General features: G+C 38.8%; 1 long non-coding RNA gene across 3 annotated transcripts; it reads left to right on the top strand.

Moving 5' to 3' along the window:
• Positions 1-743: 743 nt before the first annotated feature.
• LOC110935827 lies at positions 744-16,899 on the top strand. 3 transcript variants are annotated; one of them, XR_004868738.1, is made up of 3 exons: positions 744-939; positions 1,023-1,205; positions 16,882-16,899. It is a non-coding gene; the product is annotated as an uncharacterized LOC110935827 (long non-coding RNA). The 3 variants fall into 3 exon arrangements; XR_004868737.1 differs by lacking the exon at positions 16,882-16,899 and adding an exon at positions 3,328-3,388; XR_002589461.2 differs by lacking the exon at positions 16,882-16,899 and having other exon boundaries at positions 746-939; positions 1,023-2,133.
• Positions 16,900-17,964: the final 1,065 nt, after the last annotated feature.

The raw sequence follows: 17,964 nt of genomic DNA, 5'->3' as shown, positions 1-17,964 counted from the left end.
GGGTAGTTTGGTCTTTTAAACACTATTTATTTTTTTTGCCCCTAAACTTATTAGACTTAAATCTCTAAGGTTTTAACAAAATTATAGATAATTAGTTACAATTCACCCCTCCACAAAAAAAAAAACTTATAATTTTTTTACTTATTCTTGACATATTTTATAAACTATATGTTTTAAAAAAAGTCCATAGGCACCATGACGACCTACTCATTTTTGTCAACGTTTCGATACTTGTCTTGTTCAGTATTGACGTGTGCATTAAAATGTACAAGTAGATATGCCTTAGTGTACAAGTGATTAAAGCCCAACGTACTTGGTCATAATTAGGTAGTAGTTACATTTTTCTCTCTCTCAACAAACTTATATAATTCTTTTATGTATTTTGGTTGTATCTTTTAAACTATGATATTTAAAAAAACATTCGAAGGCACCGTGAACATGCTCATTTTTGTCGATGTTTTGATATTTGTTTTAGTCAATATTGATGTACGGATTAAAATATACAAGTAGATGATGCATTGATGTACAAGTAAATAAAGTAATCTCATGGAAACACATCTATATTATCTATTATTATTATAAAATATAAGTGAGAGAGGTAGTTTAATTAAAAGCATAAGTACAACAGACTGAACCTAAAACTCCGAAAACTATTTTAAGATTTGACTAATCTGGCACTTGATTTTGAAATTTAAAAAACTGAATAATTCAATAAAAAAGGTAATATAGGTTTTTAAGCTCTAATATCAAATTTTGAAATTCTCCAAATACACCTCACCTGCCACCATTTTCTTCGTTCATTCTGCACATTGAGAGTAGCAAGCGATAGAGACACTCATTTTCACCAAATTTTGACCCACTGATGTCACCGTCATCGTTGTACGAGTGCTCCAATTGAGATGATACTTACAAATTTCGACGGATCCAGAGTTGGATTCGGTACAATTCCGTCCAATTTTGATTCTTTGTTAAGATCAATCCTACAATTTCTCACTAGCTTTCTCTTTTTGGTTTTGGTGTAGGTTGTGGTTACGAGGTTGAACAACGGCGGTGACATCTTAGAGTGTTCAGATCTAGGGTTCCGACAAAAACGGAGAGAGTTACAACTTCCGGTGGTGAATGTTTAAGATCCTACAACTATCAGAGGAGAGGAGGATCGAACCTTCCAACCAAGTTCTGTTGAAGATTTCGGCAACTCCAGTAAGGTTGTTTCACAATTTTATTATAGTTTTTTTTTTGTATTTGGTTAATGTCTTGAGTTTAATAGAAGATATATGGTTTCTTATTAAACCGAAGTTGGTTGTGTTAAACACGGTTTGCATTTTGATTGTCTAATTTAGTTTCTTGATTTTTTTTGTTATTATATGTTTTGATCTGATAATTCTATCAATCTTAGCTTTTATAACATTGACAATCTCACAATTTTACAAAAAGGATGATGAAAGCACGAAGTTATGAAAGTTAGGAATAAGAAATAATTTGAATGATTATCATATATGTTTGAGGTAATTGTTTCTTGTTTGCAATTGCATACTCAAACAAATGAGATGGTTCTTGCTATGTCTTAGGTGCATGTCATCAGGATTGTTAATTTGGGTGTAGAAAAAGCACCTTCTGGTCTACTCCTACATGGACACTTTATGATGACATTACCCGATCTTATTATTTTACAAATTTATAATAGTAAAATCGGTACCAATCAATTGACAAATTGTAGAATTCATGGCTACCTTTTTCATTAAATAAAGCAGGTGCCACTCGATTAAAAAGAAAAGAAGAATTGCTGAGGTTCTTGTATCTAATTATGTATTATATATTGATTCAATTTTCTTTTTCTTTTAATTATGACTAACAATTGTTACATTTGAGTCCCATGATTCCATGCCATTTGAGAGAGTCATAATCAGAGTTATGTAGATGAAGTAAAGCCTTTCAAAGTTCTATAATATCATGACTTTGTTCCATTAAATTTGATTTTATTTTTAATGTTCTTTTTTCCAAGTGATATGTGTGAATTGGTTCTCATATCAAGCCTCAGAGCAATCACTCCTTATTATTTTTACATGTTATTTAATTTCATGTACAGATGTGCTTTATTATTACGAAGACAGTCGCATGTTATCTCCTGTTTTTAAATATGTTTTCTTTGCTATTATAGTCTCAATCTGAAAAAAGGGGTCAACACAGCCTGATATAACATGAAATTTTGAAAGTTACCCGTTATTATAGAATTATTAGGCCGGTGGGTGTGGGGTGCGTCCCCGGCCCGTCGAGGCACGACACTACCGCCCATCTCCGGTTCCGTCACGTCGCTTCCGTCGGCCAACCCATGAAAGTGACGAGCCTCTTGTTTGTTGGATCTTGTTGCATGGCAGTTTGTGAATGGTCAATTTAAAGGGGGAGGCTAATCACCCACACCCTAGGCCCATCACTTGGGTTCGGTGATGGCCCCCGGATGACGTGGCCGCTTACTATAACAACCCTAACGTAAACCGACACCCTCATAATTTTTCCGACCCCCAAATATGTTTTAAAATATCCCAATATGTCCATAAAAACACCCCATACGCGAAAACGGACCCCGAATACCTTAAATATTAATAAAAATAATTAAAAATTGATTTTTGGGTTTTAGGCGGGCCGCGTAAAAGCTGAAATGTGGCCCTATATAAGAAGGCCTCGGGATTTCATTTTCCGTCGCTCAAATCTTTCTTTCTAAACGTGAATCTCTGATAATAGGCACTATACACGGGTGTAATACCCCCATAAATAGCGAGGTTCTACTCCGATGTAAGTATCATAACCCCTGAAGACGTATTAGATACTCTGCCCGATTGATCTCGGGTTCTATAACGGCTGTCGTGGTTCTGCCCGACATAGTCGTTGGAATGCCGTCTCGGGGAGGGTATTACTAATGTTAAAATGGGTTATTATGCTAACACGCGTGCATTTGTGTAATTTATAGATTGTCATCAGGAAACCCTTACGGATAATCTAAGACAGCAATGTGAGTAATCTCCCTTTTGCAAATTGTTTTTACAAAACCTCACTTAATTAAATATATACTAAGCAGTTATTGAGTATTTGTAAGAATACAATTATCGTGGGTATGTTGGGGTTTTGTATACAAAATTTGGTACTGGAGGGGTAACATTTCCACAAGTTGAGTATGACAGTACCACGGATGTTAATTGTTATATCTTGGAAACAAATGTAATTGGGAGACCGCCTTCAATACTGTATAATGGGTTTTATTCAAACTTGATTAAAGTGGGATTCACTCACCAGTATTTCCCACTGACAAAATGTTTTTAAAACGCGTTTCAGGTAACAATATGTGAAAGCCAAATAGAAGCCAGCTGGACAGCACTGAAGGCTTGGAAAAGTGGCAATAAAGTTACCTAAAAGAAATAGATGTTTTTCTTAAATAAAAATAGGGTGTATCCCAATGAAAATGTGTGTACTGAAAACTTGGGTTTTACCCATGTATTTAATATTATGAAAGTGTGGTAGTTTACTCTGATAAAATATTTCATAACTACGGTCCTGATGAAAAATTCCGCTGCCAAATTAGACAATAACAGGATACCACCGAAACTGGTTCACGGCTCCCGCTCCCAGGGTGGGATCATGGGTTGTGACAGAAGGTGGTATCAGAGCTAAGCCACTGATTCAGCCGCAGAAGTGTTCTGCTGACACCAAAATTCAAAGTGTTAGGAAATAAATTACGGAAATACGTGCATTATTGTATTTTCTTGTTATGTGTTATCTGACTATTTGTTAGTTTACACTATGAGCGACCAAGGACCATCTGACGCGTACCGTCAATTGTCTGGTTCGCCTAGAAGCGAAGGTGCCTCTTCTCAGCCTGCCCTCTCGGGGTACTCTGCTGATATAGAAGAATGAATATTCGTATTTAAGGCTAAATCTGAAGAGCCATTTTCTCAGAATAAGAGGGGATGGTTTAGTAGGGGAGTCATGAGCGTAGAAAGCGTATGAAAAAGTTACAAGACCAGAGAGCCCTAGCCGCAGCTAAAAGAGAAACCGATGCTTATGCCCAGGATATGCTTAATAGGGGTATAGCCAATATCCATATCTTAGCAACCACTGCAGCTGACCCAAACCTGGAGCAAATGTTAGCACCACAACCACTAATTCCTGATCAACCCATGAAGATAGAAAACCCTGAAAATCAAGTAGAAATGCATGATTTCAATCCGGAAGAAATACCTAGGGTACCTGCACCAAATCCCCTAGACCCAAATTACGACCCATGGTGGGACGACAACAGGGACTATGTGCAACGTTACCCCATCCATGAAGATTTGCCTATGCCCAACCTTGGAGCCTATCCAGGGTTAGATCCTCTAGATCCCTATTTTGACAACGCTGTGTACATTAGGGAGATGATAAAGAACCCTTACCCATTTCAGGTAGGGATGAGCAAAATGGACCCGGTACCGGTACCGAACCGGTACCGGTACCGAATTTACCGAACCGGGTACCTTTTCGGTACCGATTCGGTACCGACTTATGACATTTTCGGTATCGGTTCGGTACCGGTCCAATACGATACCGGTACCAAACCGTACCGTACCCGGTATATTCGGTACCGGTACCCACTTTTGAGTATTTTCGGTACCGGTCGGTACCGAGCTCATCCCTAATTTTAGGCCCCTACACCCCCATACCAGGAACCCGCACCCCATATTCCGAACCCAGTCCTAGAACCTGCACCCCCAATGAGTGCAGACAACGTACAAGAACTTAGGACTTTTGGTGAGGACATTTTAGAAAGCAGTGAGAGAATGAGACAGGTGGAAGAGCGTCTTGTATGGAAATACGATAAACGCAATATGGATTTTTAGATTAATCCATATCCTTGAAACGATGGTGAAAATGGTAGTAATAATATAATAATATATAATATGTGTGTTTGGAAAAAAAACAATATGAATGCCTACTACTAGTAGTGTAGTTTTTAATTTCAGTCGGTATTGTAATTTTTATTTCAGTACTGGTGTGTAGTAGATGCATAGTATATGAATAGAGTAAAGTCGCAATGATCGACGCTTTTGACCAAAAGTGTGTGACATGTGATTTGCTATATTCAAATATTATTGGTGATATTAATATGTGGTAAAGAGGAAGTGATAGGGTATATAACATGGAATGGGAGGAGTTCAAAAATATGGTAGAAAGGAAATTCTGCCCTCCCAATGAAAAGGAACAGATAGCGAATAAATTTCTGAACCTTAGGATGACCGGGGTAGATAGTAAAGGTTATACTACTACATTCTTTGAATATGCTAGGATAGTACCAACCCTTGCATCACCCGAACCAGTATTAATCTCCCGTTATATCTGGGGATTAATTGGAGAAATTAGACATGTAGTCAAGGCAGCTAGACCCCAAACCATAGAAGAAGCTGTAGAACTAGCAAATACCTTGACTGATGAACTGGTGCGTACTAGAGAAGAAGAACAGAGGAGAAACCTAACCCAAAGGCTTACTCAAGAATTCCGTTCTAGGAATTCCAACCGTAGGAATGTAGGTTCTACCTCTGCACCATACTGCAAAACCTGCAGAAAGAAGCATTCAGGAAGATGCTCCACTCACTGTAATTTCTGCAAAGCAACAGGACACAAGGAAGAAGATTGCAAGAGGAAATCCAGTAATGGATTGTGTTTCAACTGTGGAGAAAAAGGTCACATCAAGCCAAATTGTCCGAAATTGGCTCCAGCTGCGAACAACAAGAACACTAAAAATGCTAGAGCATTTGTTCTAACTGCAGATGAAGCCAAGATGATCCCGAACGTTATAGCTGGTATGTTTTTAGTTAATGATATTTTTGCTAAAGTATTATTTGACTCTGGTGCAAACCAAAGTTTTGTTAATACTTCGTTTTCCAAACTTCTAAATCAATCATTAACTAAACTACCACAAGAATGTCTAGTGGAGACAACAAATGGAGAAACCGTTAGGATTTCTGAAATCTTGCAGGGAGCAAGAATAGAAATTTTAAACCAAAAATTTATTGCAAACCTTTACCCAATAAATCTGGCAGGATTTGATGTTGTATTAGGAATGGATTGGTTAATAGCCAATAAAGCCAGTATTTTGTGTGATCAAAAGTCAATCCAAGTAAATTCACCAAGGGGTGAAAAGATCACAATTAAAGGAGATAAACCATCTAGATCCACTAAATTCATCTCTGTGATGAAAACTGCAAGTTATATGAGAAAATGATCTATAGTGTATTTGATTTCCATAATCACTAACACTAAAGGAAAAGAACTACAAGACATTCCAGTAGTGTCTCAGTTTTCAGATGTATTTCCAGAAGAATTGCCAAGACTACCGCTAGATAGGGAAGTTGAATTCAGAATCCATCTGCTACCAGGAACGGCACCGATTGCCAAAGAACCTTACCGTTTGGCACCCGCCGAAGTGCAGGAGCTAAAGAAACAGTTAGACGAATTATTGGAGAAAGGATTCATACAGCCAAGCTCATCGCCATGGGGAGCACCGATACTGTTTGTCAAAAAGAAGGACGGATCAATGCGTATGTGTATTGAGTACCGTGAATTGAACAAGGTCACGATTAAGAATCGGTACCCATTACCAAGGATCGATGATCTGTTCGATCAACTGCAAGGAGCTCGATTTTCTCTAAAATCAATTTAAGATCAGGATATCATCAACTATAAGTACCCGACGAGGACATTCCTAAAACCGCTTTTAGAACAAGGTATGGCCATTATGAATTTACTATCATGCCATTTGGTTTAACCAATGCCCCAGCTGCATTTATGGACATGATGAACCGAATATGTAAGCCATATTTGGATAAATTCGTAATTGTCTTTATTGATGATATTCTCATTTACTCTAAGAGTAAAGAGGATCATGCAAAGCATTTGCATGCACTTTTAAGTTTATTAAGAAAGGAAAAGCTTTACGCTAAGTTTTCAAAGTGCGAGTTTTGGTTAGAACAGGTACAGTTTCTTGGACACTTAGTTAATCATGAAGGAATTCATGTGGATACAACAAAAATCGAGGCGATTACCAAATGGAATACCCCTGAGTCGCCAACCGAGGTCAGAAGTTTCTTAGGATTGGTGATGCGTGTGTAGTGTAATATATTTTTAATGTATAATTAAGCCCTTTTTACACCTTTAACCAAGTTTTAAATTTATAAAACACGATATTCACTAACACTAAACACACATATGGGCAAGTGCACCCATCGTGAACGTAGTATAGTGTTGGTAAGATACCGAGGTCGTCCAAGGACACAAGAGCTTTTAATACCGGTTTATCCTCAACGTCTAATCAAATCAAAAAGTGAGAAAAATGTTTTTTTAAACTAAGAAAATAAAAACTAACTAAATGCTGAAAAATAAAAATAAAATAAAAACAGATAGACAAGATGAATCACTTGGATCCGACTCGTGTATTAGTATAACCTTTTGATTATTTTCGCACTTTTGCACTTGTTTAAGAGATTATCTTAGTTATTGTAGTAGGCCCATCTTTTAAAGGCGACGTTACCCTCAACCCAGTAGTTTGAGTCAGCAAGGATACAATCCTAAAGGGTTGGATTATTGGAAGATAATGAATTAAGTTATTAATGCAAATTATGGTAGGCCCCGCTTTTGGCGGTGACGTTACCCTCGGCTAAGTAGTCTGAGTCAGCAGGGATACAGTCCTAAATAGCCGGTTATAGTATTAATAGTAGTTAACTTATGAGGGGGTCAAAGAGTTTGGATCCCCGCCATCCAATACCTATGGGCATTGAAGGAGATCCTACTAAATTTGACCCAGGTCCCAAGCAGGACCTCTAAACGCTGAACAAGGGCAAGACTCTTACCAAACCGTTCCCTTAACCCCCGACCAGGTAGCCAACATACCTCCATATAGACCGTGGAGATATGAATGGTGAAAATCTTTTATTTTATATAGACAGTAAAATAATGCCAAGACACCACGGACAAACGATAAGGAAAGATCACCTTCAACATAAGTAACTAGTTATTAAAGTCATTAATACAAAACCAAATAAAAAGTGCAAAAGATTAAAAATAAAAAGTATTATACTAAACACTTGTCTTCACCAAGTGATGTAAGAGACTTAGGCAAACATGGCCTTGATTGTCAAGAACTCTTACTATCAATCTTGGATCCCGAGACGACTCACACACTCTATGATGGACAATGGATGATGGTGGTGGATGATGGTGTTATGGTGGTGGTGGGTGGTGGATGAAGTGTGAGAGAGGTGGTGTGCCAAGGGATGAGTTGAAATGGCTCCAAGCACTCCTATTTATAGGCTGAACAGAAGCCTGGGCACGGCCCCGTGTCCGCTGGACACGGCCCCGTGCCCGTCTGACACTCTCTCTCTTCATTAATTGTAATTCGCAATTACAATAAATGCACCTGCAGCACTCTGACCACGCCCCCGTGTCCGCTGGGCACGGCCCCGTGGTGGGCAATAGAAGCTTCTACCACTTTGTCTTTTGTGCCAGGGCTGACCATCCTGGACACTGCCCCGTGCTCGCTGAGCACGGCCCCGTGTTGAGCTGGACACGCCCCGTGTCCGCTGGACACAGCCCCGTGTTCAGCTGGGCACAGCCCCATGCTCAGCTGGGCACAACCCCATGCTCAGCTTTCTTCTTGTTTTTGCTTTGGGAGATGCTGTCGAGGAGTCGGGCATGCCACGTTTCTTCCTTTTCTTTGTATTTATGTTGGATTTGGCTGCATTTTTGCTTCTTTTGTTCATTTAAGCTCTTTTAACCCTGAAAATACAAAAGGAAGACAAAAGTACACTTTTTCCAACATTAGTACTTAAAAAGGGTTAGTTTTATGCCTCATTTGATGTAATTTATATGTTGCATTTTACTCACATCAAATACCCCCACACTTGAATCTTTGCTTGTCCTCAAGCAAAACTCTTTAATATGTGGCTTACACTCCCAAATGGAATGGGTAGAAGAGAAGGTTTTGGGCTTGTCTTGAGTGTCGGGAATCCAAGATCTTTATTGGGTTTTATTTTTATACTATTTACAATCCTATTCGTTAAGAGAAATTAGTTATTTGGGCATAACATGCCTTTTTAAAATTTCATTTATATACAAGTTCACATACCTCACGGGGGATCACTCAACACTCGGCCGAAGGTGTATTTTTAGTGAATCACTCGAGAGCGGCATGGAACTTATTCCTACCATAAGCTTGCCAAGCAATCAATCCTCCTCTTTTTTAACTTTATACCATTGTAAATATCAAGAGGACTTTTTGGGTGAAGGGTTAGGCTTTGGGCTAAAGGTGGGTGGTTGGTTAGTGGTTAGTAAAAGGGCGAAAAGCATAAAAAGCGTCGGTTTTCGTAAAACACTTTGTTTTTTTTTTCTTCTTTTTTTTTCTTCACTTTTTTTTTTATTCTAATGAAGCATTTTTCAAACAAGGTTTCTTTTGATGAACTTGTTTGTTTATTGCTAACTTCATCTCTTTTTTTTTTTTTTGTGTGTCACAAGAAAACCGAGCTTTGTTACTAAAATAAAGGGTTTAAAATGAAAAAGGTTTTGGTGGGTAAAGGGTGTTTGTTTTGGGGAAAGAAACGAAAAGGTTTAGGCTCAAAAGGGTTAACTAGGGGGATTTTTGGGTAGGTGGTAAAAAAAAAAGAAAATTAATGGTGTAGAAATAAAAAGGGGTTAGTCCTAATGCCTCCATCATTTACTTACTCGGGTTTAAGTTGGTAAGGACCGGGAATGTATCGTCGTGGCAAGTTCTAGAGTCGTAAGAACCAAGCGGCTATTCACACAAGAAACGAAAAATGAGCATTTAGTTTAAAGATGTATATTTGTATGCTCAATAAAGGCTCAAAACTCACTTTTGTGGGAATGGGTTTTTATGTGATCAAGTATATATAATCAAATTTTAACTAAGATTGTCATGCCGTTTCATAATCTTCTTATTTGGTTCTTTTTATCACGACGCTATCGGTTGTAAATTTATAAAAATATAACCTTTTTAGAACTTGTTATTCCCAAATTAAACCAAGACAAGTAAAAAAATGAAAAGTTTTTGAAAAAATTTGGGGTGATTAGCGGTTCAAATAGAGTTTTGTGTAAGGCTTGTTATTAGGACTTGCAAAATTCAAGGTTTTAGCATCCCCCCCACACTTAAATTACACATTATCCTCAATGTGTTCCAAAAATAAGTTTTTCGGTTGATTAGAATGTGTAAAAGTGGGTTAAAAACAAGATTTTATATTACTGGGTAGCTGAACACGGGGTGGTGTTGGCTGAGCACGGCCCCATGTCTAGACTGCCAGTACCAAAAGTAAACAGAAGGCTGGGCACGGGGGCGTGTTCAGTGAGCACGGCCCCGTGTCCAGATACCTGAACTGGGCATTTCTGCAGAGTTTTGGGCACGGGGGCGTGTTGGGTTGAGCACGACCCCGTGCTGAACTTGCTGTAATGAAGAAAAATTGTCGAGAGGCTCTGTTTTTGTGCATGGGGTGTTGGTTCAAGCTTCCCTTAGCATCCTTCACCATCCCGAGTGTGTTTTATTCCTGAAAATTAAAACTAAACTAGAAAGCATAAAAGTTAAACTAATCTAAAACTAAGGATAGTTCCGCGGAATGCCTCCGTGTTGCGCCACGTTTATAAGGGTCCTTGGCTAGACCCTCCTTATCGGGTGGTTCTGGCTCATCTTCAATTAGGGGGTCATTATTGCCAAAGGGATATTTCATTGAGCGCTCAAGATCTATGCTCCTTTTGAGTGCCCCTAATTGAAGAGGTAGATTGTTGTACTTCCGGTTTTTCAAAGCTTCATGAGTTTTTACAAAAGGTCGTCCCAACACTAGAGGAGCGTCATCAAGGATGACAAAGTCGGTTGGGATTACCATTTGATTTGTTTGAACCAAGATATCCTCAACTACACTGATTGATTTTATTATTTTCCGATCGGATAGAAAAATGGGTATTTGAAGTGGAGCAAAATCACTAATACTTAGCTTTTCAAAAATGTAGTTAGGCATTATGTTAACACAAAGATCTTTATCAATGGTGATATTACTAATAAATGAATTTTGAAAGAAACATGGAACCGGTGTAATGTTAATTTCAAAAGGGTCTTCTTTTATTAGCGAAGTTTGATCATTAGTTAACTTAACACTCACTATTTCTTTGATTTTAGCACTAGTGTTTAACTCTTTTAAAAACTTGGCATGAGGGGTTACTAAACAATGATTTTCGAAAGTAGGTGACAAGAGATTAATTTCTTCAAAATTAGACTCTTCATGAATTTTAACATTATCGGACTCACCTTTTTCGTTGTTTAACTCATGTGTCGGTTTTTCACTTTCTTGTCCTTCCATTTTTACATTTTCAACTATCTCTACGTTATTATTACAAGTTAATTCTTCTCTTGCGCGGGATTCCTCTTCCCTTGCGCGAGATTCTTTCATGTAACGTTCGATAGTTTTAATGTGTTCTAATATCCTATTGGTCACTTCGGTGAGAGAAAAAGAATTTGGATCCTCAAAGCTTGAATCCGGTTGTTCGATCCTTGGCTCCTCATAGTACTCATATGAAGTAGGTGGCTCACGCCATTGTTCTTCATTGTAAGTATATGATGGATAAGGGTCGAAACTTTGTTCTTCATAGTACTCATATGAGGTGGGTTGTTCACGCCATGGTTCCTCATAATAAGAGTATGAAGGTGGTGGCTCATATCTTGAGTCTTCAAAGTATGAGTATGAATGCTCATACCTTGGTTCATCAAGATATGAGTATGAGGGAGGAGGTTCATACCTTTGGTCTTCATAGGATGTATATGAAGTTGATGGCTCGTACCTGGGCTCCTCATAGTAGGTGTATGAATTGGATGGTTGATATGAGTTATTATATTGAACCGAGCGTGTGTTACGACAATTAGTGCAATAATTACCCCTATAATCATCCTCATCATAGGTGTAGCTGTAGCCTCTTGAGTATTGATCCATAAGAATCACTCAACAGACCACAACTGAGTCTCGGGACCAGAAAACAAAAATAAAGACGGAAACAGAAGCTGGACACGGCCCCGTGTTGGGTGAACACGGCCCCGTGGTCAGGGTCTGTATCTGGGCGTTTTAATTAAAGTTACTGGTCACGTTGAGCACGGGGGCGTGTTCAGCGAGCACGGCCCCGTGGTCAGACTCTGTATCTGGGTATCTAACAAAAAATGTGCAGCACGGGGGCGTGTTCAGCGAGCACGGCCCCGTGTTCAGGCTACTGTAAATGCAAACTAAACTAAAATGCAGAAAAATGTACACGCGTTTTGAAAAGGTTTTGAAAAACTGATTAGGCCGTCGATTTTAAGCTTTCTTAAAATCCTTGTGTCCCCGGCAGCGGCGCCAAAAACTTGATGCGTGTGTAGTGTAATATATTTTTAATGTATAATTAAGCCCTTTTTACACCTTTAACCAAGTTTTAAATTTATAAAACACGATATTCACTAACACTAAACACACATATGGGCAAGGCACCCATCGTGGACGTAGTATAGTGTTGGTAAGATACCGAGGTCGTCCAACGACACAAGAGCTTTTAATACCGGTTTATCCTCAACGTCTAATCAAATCAAAAAGTGAGAAAAATGTTTTTTTAAACTAAGAAAATAAAAACTAACTAAATGCTGAAAAATAAAAATAAAATAAAAACAGATAGACAAGATGAATCACTTGGATCCGACTCGTGTATTAGTATAACCTTTGATTATTTTCGCACTTTTGCACTTGTTTAAGAGATTATCTTAGTTATTGTAGTAGGCCCCTCTTTTGAAGGCGACGTTACCCTCAACCCAGTAGTTTGAGTCAGCAAGGATACAATCCTAAAGAGTTGGATTATTGGAAGATAATGAATTAAGTTATTAATGCAAATTATGGTAGGCCCCGCTTTTGGCGGTGACGTTACCCTCGGCTAAGTAGTCTGAGTCAGCAGGGATACACTCCTAAATAGCCGGGTTATAGTATTAATAGTAGTTAACTTATGAGGGGGTCAAAGAGTTTGGATCCCCGCCATCTAATACCTATGGGCATTGAAGGAGATCCTACTAAATTTGACCCAGGTCCCAAGCAGGACCTTTAAACGCTGGACAAGGGCAAGACCCTTACCAAACCGTTCCCTTAACCCCCGACCAGGTAGCCAACATACCTCCATATAGACCGTGGAGATATGAATGGTGAAAATCTTTTATTTTATATAGACAGTAAAATAATGCCAAGACACCACGGACAAACAATAAGGAAAGATCACCTTCAACATAAGTAACTAGTTATTAAAGTCATTAATACAAAACCAAATAAAAAGTGCAAAAGATTAAAAATAAAAAGTATTATACGAAACACTTGTCTTCACCAAGTGATGTAAGAGACTTAGGCAAACATGGCCTTGATTGTCAAGAACTCTTACTATCAATCTTGGATCCCGAGACGACTCACACACTCTATGATGGACAATGGATGATAGTGGTGGATGATGGTGTTATGGTGGTGGTGGGTGGTGGATGAAGTGTGAGAGAGGTGGTGTGCCAAGGGATGAGTTGAAATGGCTCCAAGCACTCCTATTTATAGGCTGAACAGAAGCCTGGGCACGGCCCCGTGCCCGTCTGACACTCTCTCTCTTCATTAATTGTAATTCGCAATTACAATAAATGCACCTGCAGCACTCTGACCACGCCCCCGTGTCCGCTGGGCACGGCCCCGTGGTGGGCAATAGAAGCTTCTACCACTTTGTCTTTTGTGCCAGGGTTGACCATCCTGGACACTGCCCCGTGCTCGCTTAGCACGGCCCCGTGTTGAGCTGGACACGCCCCGTGTCCGCTGGACACAGCCCCGTGTTCAGCTGGGCACAGCCCCATGCTCAGCTGGGCACAGCCCCATGCTCAGCTTTCTTCTTGTTTTTGCTTTGGGAGATGCTGTCGAGGAGTCGGGCATGCCACGTTTCTTCCTTTTCTTTGTATTTATGTTGGATTTGGCTGCATTTTTGCTTCTTTTGTTCATTTAAGCTCTTTTAACCCTGAAAATACAAAAGGAAGACAAAAGTACACTTTTTCCAACATTAGTACTTAAAAAGGGTTAGTTTTATGCCTCATTTGATGTAATTTATATGTTGCATTTTATTCACATCAATTGGCCGGTTATTATAGAAGATTTATTCGAGATTTTTCTAGAATAGCCATTCCCTTAACTAAGTTAACCTGTAAATCCATTAAGTTTGAATGGGGACCAAAACAGGAAGAAGCCTTTAGAATCCTTAAGCAAAAATTAACCCATGCACCCATACTAGCGTTACCAAAAGGAACTGAAGACTTTGTAGTCTATTGTGACGCTTCTAAGTTTGGTTATGGATGTGTATTAATGCAACGTCAAAAAGTTATAGCCTACGCATCTAGACAACTTAAGAATCATGAAGAGAATTATTCAACCCATGATCTAGAACTAGGAGCTATAATTTTTGACCTTAAAATTTGGAGACATTACCTTTATGGTAGTAAGTTTACCATATTCACTGATTATAAGAGTTTAAGGTATGTTTTTGGGCAAAAAGAGCTGAATATGAGACAAAGACATTGGATGGAGATTCTTAGTGATTATGATTGTAATATCCAGTACCATGCAGGAAAAGCCAATGTAGTGGCTGATGCTTTAAGCCGAAAGTATCATGAAAAGCCAAAAAGGGTACGTTCTCTTAAATTAAATCTACAAGTAGATTTAAATGATCAGATTAGAAAAGCACAAGAATCAGTAATCAAGGATGATACTGAAAGATTAAAAAGAATGATTAAGGAATTAGAACAAGGAACAGATGGAATTTGGAGATTCCATAAGAAAAGAATGTGGATACCTAAAGTAGGAAACCTACGTCACCGTATATTAGAAGAAGCCCTTAAGTCTAAGTATACGATGCATCCTGGAAATGATAAGATGTATCAGGATTTAATGAAAAATTTCTGGTGGATAGGAATGAAAAAGGATATAGCAGCTTATGTTTCTAAATGTTTAACTTGTTCACAAGTTAAAGCTGAACACCAGAAACCCTTAGGATTGCTGCAACAGCTAGAAATGCCAGTGTGGAAATGGGAATTAATAACAATGGATTTTGTTACCAAATTACCCAAAACAAGAAAAGGTAATGATACAATCTGGGTGATTGTAGACAGGCTAACCAAGTCAGCTTATTTTCTACCAATGAAGGAAACTTTTAGTATGAAACAATTAGCCAAATTGTATGTAAATGAAATTGTTTCATTACATGGAATTCCATTATCAATTTTTTCTGATAGGGATAACCGTTTTACCTCTTATTTTTTGTCAAGTTTCCAAAAGCAATGGGAACCAAGTTAAATCTAAGCACAGCTTATCATCCTCAAACGGACGGACAAAGCGAAAGGAAAATCCAAACAATGGAGGACATGCTTAGAGCTTATGTAATTGATTTCGGAGGTAATTGGGACGATCACTTACCTTTAATAGAATTCTCTTATAATAACAGTTATCACACAAGTATCAATGATGCACCATTCGAAGCACTTTATGGACGAAAGTGCCGAACCCTAGTCTGTTGGGCAGAAATTTGGGAAAAGCAACTATCAGGACCTGAGATAGTGCAGGAAACAACCGACAAGATTATTCAAGTCAAGGAACGACTAAAAGCAGCACGTGATCGATAGAAGAGCTACGCTGATAACAGACGTAAGCCGTTAGAATTCCAGGTAGGTGACAAAGTATTGTTAAAAGTCTCTCCTTGGAAAGGAGTAGTAAGATTCATCAAAAGAGGGAAGCTAAGTCTCAGGTATGTTGGACCTTTTGAGATTATTAGAAAAATAGGACCTATAGCTTATCAGCTACAACTGCCAGAGGAAATGGCAGGAATACATGATGTATTTCATGTATCTAATCTCAAGAAATGCCTAGCTGATGAATCACTTGTAGTGCCTCTTCAGGACATACAGGTAAATGAACAACTCAAATTTGTAAAAAGGCCTCTACAGATTGAAGATAGGAAAGTTAAGAATCTCAAGCATAAGAGATTAGTTATGGTCAAAGTGAAGTGGGACTCCAAAAGAGGACCTGAGTATACATGGGAGCTTGAATCAGACATGCAAAGAAAATATCCACACTTGTTCCAGTAGATCTCGAGGACGAGCTCTAAAACAAGGTGGGGAGGATATAACAACCCTAACGTAAACCGACACCCTCATAATTTTTCTGACCCGCTAATATATTTTAAAATATCCCAATATGTCCCTAAAAACACCCCATACGCGAAAACGGACCCCGAATACCTTAAATATTAATAAAAATAATTAAAAATTGATTTTTGGGTTTTAGGCGGGCCGCGTAAGCCACCCTTAACACTTACGCAGGCCGCGAGAACTTAAAACTTGGCGAAACCCTGGGGCGCCACGTGGCCCAACACCTGGCAGACCTACTCGATGACCCAGCCAAGCTATCGCGTTGACCGGGTTTGATGCGGGCCGCGTAGCCCATTGTTGACACTTACGCGGGCCGCGTAAAAGCTGAAATGTGGCCCTATATAAGAAGGCCTCGGGATTTCACTTTCCGTCGCTCAAATATTTCTTTCTAAACGTGAATCTCTGATAATAGGCACTATACACGGGTGTAATACCCCCCTAAATAGCGAGGTTCTGCTCCGATGTAAGTATCATAACCCCTGGAGACGTATTAGATACTCTGTCCGATTGATCTAGGGTTCCATAACGGCTGTCGTGGTTCTGCCCGACGTAGTCGTTGGAATGCCGTCTCGGGGAGGGTATTACTAATGTTAAAATGGGTTATTATACTAACACGCGTGCATTTGTGTAATATATAGATTGTCATCAGGAAACCCTTACGGATAATCTAAGAGAGCAATGTGAGTAATCTCCTTTTTGCAAATTGTTTTTACAAAATCTCACTTAATTAAATATATACTAAGCAGTTATTGAGTATTTGTAAGAATACAATTATCGTGGGTATGTTGGGGTTTTGTATACAAAATTTGTTACTGGAGGGGTAACATTTCCAGAAGTTGAATATGACAGTACCACGGATGTTAATTGTTATATCTTGGAAACAAATGTAATTGCGAGACCGCCCTTAATACTGTATAATGGTTTTTATTCAAACTTGATTAAACTGGGATTCACTCACCAGTATTTCCCACTGACAAAATGTTTTTAAAACGCATTTCAGGTAACAATATGTGAAAGCCAAATAAAAGCCAGCTGGACAGCACTGAAGGCTTGGAAAAGTGGCAATAAAGTTACCTAAAAGAAATAGATGTTTTCTTAAATAAAAATAGGGTGTATCCCTATGAAAATGTGTGTACTGAAAACTTGGGTTTTACCCATGTATTTAATATTATGAAAGTGAAGTATTTTACTCTGATAAAATATTTCCTAACTATGGTCCTGATGAAAAATTCCGCTGCCAAATTAGACAATAACAGGATACCACCGAAACTGGTTCACGGCACCCGCTCCCAGGGTGGGATCAGGGGTTGTGACACTTACGTGGAGGCCCATCACCAAGTGATGGACCACCTCGACACCCAATAACCTTAGTAGGAAACTTTTCATTTTTTGGTAATAAGTGATTAATTAAGAGTTTATTAAATATAATTACATCATTTATTAAGCTTCTTATTGTGTTTTAGGGTGTTAATATGAAGATGGGAAGAACGTTTTTTTGGTAGGTCCCGATGGATGTGTTTTGGTTTGAGGTCTTGCTGGTATGGCAGCTATGCATTTGGCTCAACCTTCCAATGATGCCTCCCTTCGAGTCTCTAAAATAGATCCTTGAGTTTAGCCTCAGTCTAGATGTGCAGGCTAAAAAGAAGGGTATCCATGCTATTTTCTTAATGACGGTGTCAACACATCACAATCAAGGATGTTTCTAAGATATTAAGGAGAAT

Source organism: Helianthus annuus, chromosome 1, assembly GCF_002127325.2.
Source record: "Helianthus annuus cultivar XRQ/B chromosome 1, HanXRQr2.0-SUNRISE, whole genome shotgun sequence".
In the NCBI taxonomy this organism is placed as follows: Eukaryota; Viridiplantae; Streptophyta; class Magnoliopsida; order Asterales; family Asteraceae; genus Helianthus; species Helianthus annuus.
This window is presented reverse-complemented; position numbering and strand designations above follow the sequence as displayed.